The 7,088-nt window shown below is 41.5% G+C and overlaps 1 non-coding gene across 1 annotated transcript; it reads right to left on the reverse strand.

The window, feature by feature from the left end:
• Positions 1–354: 354 nt before the first annotated feature.
• On the reverse strand, positions 355–461 carry LOC132225351 (U6 spliceosomal RNA). Its single transcript, XR_009450873.1, has one exon. It is a non-coding gene; the product is annotated as a U6 spliceosomal RNA (small nuclear RNA).
• Between the last annotated feature and the right edge of the window lie 6,627 nt (positions 462–7,088).

Here is a 7,088-nt window from a genome sequence, read left to right on the forward strand (position 1 = left end):
GTCCAGTTTAAGAACCCATTGTGGCCCTCGAGTCAAAAAGTTTGCCCACCCCTGGTCTGGGTCATATGGTAGGTATATTTATCTTTATAAGATACTGCCAAATTGTTTTCCAAAGTGGATGTACCATTTTGCAGTCTTACCAGGAATCAAGAAAATTCCAAGTTGTTTCATGTTCTCACCAATACTTTCTGTCATCACTAGTTAATTTTACCTATTCTAGTGTGCATGTAATGGTGTCTTTATTTTTAATTGTGAAAAGTTATGATTTTGCTATTGAATGCCACACATTGTGCTTTGACTCATATTTCTTCTGAGCTAATCAAAGGGTGTGAGGATGCCTCCCAAGGCATTGCACAAAATACTGAATGCTTCATGAATTTGTGTGTTATCCTTGAGCAGGAGTCATGTTAATCTTCTCTGTATCATTCCAAGTTCATTATATGTGCTGCTGAAGCAAGTACTATAGTAGTGTCTTTTATAGTTTTAATTGACATTACTGTTGATGTTGAGTATTGTTTCATGTTCTTATTGGCCACTCATTTATCTTCTTTATGAAGAGTGTACAAATTATTGTGTGGTTTTTTAATTGAGTTGTTTACCTTTTTATTATTCAGTTGTATATGTAGTTTATATATTCTGAATAATAATCTTTATTATATATATGTATTATAAATATTTTTCCCAGCCAATAGCTTGCCTTTTTATTGTCTTAAAGATGAGGGATGACTGGTATATTTAGGTATTTGTCTGTTACAAACATGACTATGTGAAGTGATCAATGTTGCTTTTCAATCTACTTATGTGATAAAAGACTCCAAAAGTATCAGACTGTTAAATTTTAGAGCAATTAATTCTTTAGAAATGTTTGTATTAATTTATTCATTTTAGAGAAAGAGAGGAAGAGGGGAAGAGAGAGAGTGTGAGAGAGAGAGATTTTTGTTCCATTATTTATGCATTCATTAGTTGATTCTTATATGTGCCCTGACTGAAGATAAAACCCACAACTTTGGTATATCAAGATGATGCTCTAACCCACTAATCTACCTGGCAGTGGTTAGTACAACTCTCCCTGGTCTGATAGACAGTATATAAAGTTAATCAAGCTAGTTTCTTGTTTAGCACATGGAAGATCTATCCATCACCCAAAGTTCCAAACTTGCAATTGGAACTTGAAGAAAGGGATATTTTGAAAACTGAATCTAAACTTTGGACAACTCATTTCCCTTCTTGGGGTCTCAGTTTCTGAACATCGGAAATGAGGGAAATGTTTTGCTATTGTTGTTGTTGTTTAGTAATATGAGTCTCCTTTCTTCCTTAATCTAGCTAGAGTTTTATCAATTTTGTTGATTTTTTCAAAGAACCAACTTATAGTTTCATTGAGTTTTCTCTATTGTTTTTCTATGTTCTGTTTCATTTATCTCCTCTGTAATTATTATTATTTACTTCTAGCTTTGGGTTCAGTTTGCTCTTCTTCTCATTTTTAAGGTATCCACTTTGGTTATTGATTTGAGTCCCCCCCCCCATTTTTAGAGAGCGTGGAAGTGAGGGAGGAAGGAGGGGTGAGAGAGATAGAGAGAAGCATCAATGTGAGAGAGATTCATCAATGGGTTGTCTCCCACATGTGCCCTGACTAGGCCTGCAGATTGAACCTGCAACCTAGGTATGTACCCTTGACCAGGAATCAAACCTGTGACACTTTGGTCCCAGTGCTGTCACTTGACCACTGAGCAACACCAGCCAGTGCAAAAAAATGGGGAAATGTTTTAATCTTAGAGAACTGCAGTGAAAATCTGTACTAATAATAGAGGAATATGCAAATTGGCCAGGACACCATCACGTGACGACTGTTCAGCAGTGGGGGGTGGGGCTGTGGGGTCACTGGGCAGGACTCTGGATCTCACATGACTTTGTCCCACCAAGGCAAGACTCCCCCATGGCCCCACAGCTGAATCCCGACACATACCTGGGGTTTACGAAACTTTACTGGAGCTGCTCTCCACACCCCTGCCCCAGGACCACGATGCCCACAGCAGGGCACCCTGGCAGCCTCCTGACAGGTGGGTGGCCGGGGAGAGCCGAGTGGGCTGGGGGCAGCAGGGAGTCACGAAAGGGAAGGATGGCTGGAGCCAAGTTTCTGGGGGTTTGAGGAGAGTGCCTGACAGGAGACAGGACTGCAAAGAAGGAAGAGAAAGCGACCACAGGGAGCTCTTCCAATCCCCCTGCACAGACATCCTACCCCAGCACCCGAATCCCCAAAGGGATGGGGAGGCTGACTGGACAGGGATAAGACCAAGCCTTGAGGGTAGCCACAGCCCTCACCTCCAACTCCTGATGTCTTCCCACGCCACCCCTGCCAGGGGTGCCCACAACAGTAGCACACTGGGGATGATCTGTCAGTGCCCCTGAGGCACCCAGGGCCCGCGACCCACTGCTGCCAGGCCCCCTCTGCTGGGACTGGGCATGCCTCTCCTCCTTACAACTCCAGATCCGGGTGGAGGCAGGCCCGAGCGGCCCCCCAGGGTCAGACCCATCCCCCCCAACAGCAGTGAAGCCATCTTCTCAGCAGAAGCGCACTGCAACTTACTGGGGCCACGGCTAAACCTGCCCTCCTAGCCTGCCTGGCCTCGCCCTAGCCCAGCCCTGCTTGCCTCTCCACCTCCCCAGCCCCTGCCCCACTCCAGGAGATTGGAGCCCCTCCCTGAGCACATACAGCTGTGAAGCGGCCATGTACAATTTAAAGAATGGTGCCAAGAAGGGAGGTTTGACAGTTACTCCCCCTTCAGCCTCGCTGTCCCCCTAGCACCTCCCTATTGGCCCCCTGGCCAGCGCCTCCAAGGATGACCACTGCTATAGGGCTGCTGGCCAGAAACCACTCCTCCAAGGCCTGCGGAACCCTCTGCAAAGCTTCCATAGCTACAGTCCCAGGAAACAATCATGCCCTCCTCCCCTAATCAGCACCTGCTACCTGCGAGGGTACCCGTGGGCTTAAAAATAGCAATCTCTTCCTGTTTCGATATCACTTACTGGAAACATTTCTAAGTTTATTAGCTCAGAACCTCCTCAGGACAACCCAGTGAAGTAGGCAGAGAAGAGATTATAATTCCCATGGCATATCTGTATGTATTCAGAAATGAAGCTCAGACAAGAAAAGTGTCAAGCCCAGTGGTTCCCAAGGTGCAGCACATGCCCCACAGGGAGGCAATTTTATTTTAAGGGGGTCAATTTGAGAATGAGTTAACAGTGAATTTTTTGCATTTCTTATGGTTCTAGGGGGCCTCATCTACAGCGTATCCTATATAATAAAAGGCTAATATGCAAATGACCTAATGGTGGAATGACCGATCACTTTGATGTGCACTGACCACCAGGGTACAGACACTCAATGCAGCAGCTGCCCCCTGGTGGTCAATATGCTCCCACGGGGGAGCACCACTGAGCCAGAAGCTGGGCTCACGGCTGGCAAGCACAGTGGCAGTAGTGGGAGCCTCTCCCGCCTCCGTGGCAATGCTAAGGATGTCCGACTGATGGCTTAGTGAGCCTAAGCTGTCAGTCGGACATCCCCTCAGAGCTCCCGGACTGTGAAAGGGCGCAGGCCAGGCTGAGGGACTGAGGGACCCCCCCCCCAAGTGCACAACTTTTGTGCACCAGACCTCTAGTGCAGAAATAATTGGTGAAAGTGCTCTAGAAATTTTAAAAGGCAGAGGCATATGGAGAATTACTGCTATTATCATGATTGAATCTATGTGAACAGAAAGGGTAGTGGGAAACTTCCAACTATATCAACCACTCCCTTGACTTATCTTGAATCTAAACACTTAGGGTCAAAAGTAGACTATTTGGACATAAGTTACAAAAACTGTGCTTCTTACAGGATGCTTTGCATCCAGTTAGTTCTTTGGGCATTCTAACCCTGAGAAAATTCATACATTGTCCAATAAAATTTTAGTTTAGAAGAATCTTTAATTTGTCCTTAGTGTTCCACTCTCATGTCATTATTTACAAAGTCAGCTGTCTGCCGCCCTAGATTAACATGTTGTACCATCCAATCTGGTTAGTCCTTAATTATTCTGCAGTTTTTACTATTTAGAAGCTCTTGGTAAGGAATATGTAATGTGGTTGGTTTTTATTTTCAACACTAGTGTCCTGGTGCACAGTTTCATGCATGTTGAAAGGAAATTAATTAGAAGAAATATTTAAATATCACTATTCGCCCTTTCTCTATAATAGAAGTGTCAACCAAATTCATGACTGACAATGACAGATCAAAACACACACATGCGATTGGCAACAGTGAGAGCTTTATATGTGTTGTGCGAGTCAACTTAGCTTTTTATATATATAGAATAAACTTGTTTAATTAGAACTGCTTTCTGATTTAGCTAAACTTTTTCCAGCCCAGTGAAGCACTCTAATTTCTCTTTCAAGTAATTGTCAGCAACACAGTAGTAAATATCAATACGAAGCAGATTATTATTGTAGATCATGCAGGGAGATCAAAGGGTAAAATATTTAACTGCAGCAGTGTTTGACTGTATTCTGCGCAGTGAGAAAACCTGAAGTCATTTTCAAGTTCCACCATTTCTTACTTCTTTTCAGTCGGGTCAAGCTTCTAAACTTTTTAAATCTCCATTTTCTGGCTAATGAAAAGAAATTAGGATTCAACCAAGCTCTTATCTACCCAGTCCAGGACTTCTGTGAGGATCAAATGAGATGAGGCACAGGAAAACACTTTACAGACATTTGGTTAAAGTGTAAAATGTTTGCACCTGGCTATAAAGTAAGTCATGTTCCTGGGCTGAAGAAACTCCAAGGAGGCTAGTCGCTAGGGAGAGGAAGACGGGTGTTGCTACGTGATGTCATTACCTGGTGCCCACAGTGACCGTTTCAGGGCTGGGCTGGGCTGTGGGCCACATTTTATGCCATGGAGTCTTAGCAGTGATGGCTGCAATTTGGTGGGGTGTTGGTGGCGGGGCCTGTGTCCCACTTGGGGGAAGTTGAGTGTTGGTTTGTCGGTGCCAGTTTCATGGTGCCGTTTATTATTAAATGGGAGTGTGCATCATGGCAGCTCCTGCATTGAGTGCCTGCCTCCTCACCATGAGGCAGTGCACATCATAGCCACCAGTCAGTTGAATGGACAATTAGCCTTTTATATATATAGATATGTTTTCTGTCTAGCAAACTAGATTGTCACTCCTCAAAGGTACCTTCCTAGTCCTCTCCATGGTATCTAGTCCTCACACTGTAACTAAAACCAAGGTTTGGCTACCTGATGCAACAAAAGCAAAACTTATGACATAAGTGTTGGTGTGAAAGGAAAGAGGTTTATTCAAGGTTTGGCTATCTGAAAAAATGGGTGACTCTTGTCCAAAGCCCATCTTAACATCTCAGTGCAGACAGAGGGTTTTATAAGGAGGGAGAGGAAAAGCAGAACAAAGAGATCAAGGAGCGGGCATTGAAAAGTTCTCTCCATGGAGACCAGCAGAGGCCATTCCAATGAAGACCTTCAAACTGGTCAAGTGGTGACCTCGTGTGCTTCATCTTGGTTTTATGTCATCCTGGTTTTAAGGTTGAAGGTCAACAATTCTCCTAGAGCTGGGATTAGTGATGGTCAGAGTCTGTATCTTCTGATGTTAATTCCTAAGTTTCTAATACAAACATGCTGTTTATCTACAGTTTGCATATTAGTCAGAGTCAGCATTTACAGAAGCAATGTCAAAAAATGGTGGGGTGGGTTACAATTCCCCACTGTTATAATGCATGCATCCATTTGTTCATCCACTTAGCATTTACTAAGCAGTCGTTGTAAACTAAGGCATTAAGTTAAGTGCTTAATTATCTCATGTACTTCATATAACAACCATTTTAGTAGGCAATATTATATCCCAATTTTACATTTGAAAATCTGAGGCTATGTAGGGCAGAAAAAAATAATTTTACATCTACCCTTCTAGATTCTTGGCTGAGACCCCTTGTAATAAAAGACACATTAACAAGAGAAAAACAAATAGAAATTTAATAGCATGGATACCTCCTGTATACTTGAAGAGACCCAGGAAAACTGAGTAACTCCTCAAAATGCCCCAAGCTACCATTTTAAATTCCATCTTTTGGTAATGACAAAAATAAAATTGTTGGAGGGGGAAGGGACGATTATGGGATATCTTCAGGAAAAGTACAGTGTAAGGTTTTTATGCATTTGTCATTTAAATCATTAACTCTTCTCCATGGATAATATTTTTAGAGATTTAGAGTCATCCTATCCTTCCTGATACAGAGAGGAGAAAACCTTACAAATTGAGATTTCCCTTATAAATTTAAATGTCCCTTACAAAAGGGTAACTTATGCTCATTTTTCCAAACTTCATCATCTGTGTCTGCTGTTTTTCAAAAGTAACCAGCTCACAATAATCAATATGCCAAAAGATATATTTGAGGGGAAAAATTCTGTCCCCCTTCAACCTCTTTCATCCAACACAATTCTGCTAGTATTTTGAAAAGGAAAAAAACAAAGTTTTAACATTAAAGTAACATTTTTGTCACTCAAGATATCATTTTATGAATTGTCCTTCACATACATTTTTCTTTCCATGGAAATTAATAACCATGTTATAACTATTTTGAGGGATAGAAAAATTGATATTATAAAGTTTTCAGTTTGGGATAAATGTTTTAAGTAAAACATTGAGTTTTACATTTTTTAGGAAGATGCCTATAAAAATCTAAATACTAAATGACAGACATTTCCATTTCTCCATTATTGTTTCATCTTGCATTTCCTGGCCAGATGGAAAGAGATGTGAAAAGGGAAAATGATTAGCAAAAGGTATAACTATATTTTCCTTGTGATTTATTTTCATGACTGATGTTGGGAAAATTTTGAATGAAAATTAAGACGGTTCCTTTTATGGAAAAAAAATTAGTAAAGTAGTGTTCAAATGTAATATGTTAAAAAAGAAAATTTAATATCAAATTGTTTTCTGCATGTATTTGTGAGTAAAGATGAAATATTGCTTTGAGAATTGAAATTCTCAATATTGCAGTATTCATGGTTCTCATCATTAATTTCTGAAGCAGCACATGCATAATTT

This window comes from Myotis daubentonii, chromosome X (assembly GCF_963259705.1).
Source record: "Myotis daubentonii chromosome X, mMyoDau2.1, whole genome shotgun sequence".
Lineage (NCBI taxonomy): Eukaryota > Metazoa > Chordata > Mammalia > Chiroptera > Vespertilionidae > Myotis > Myotis daubentonii.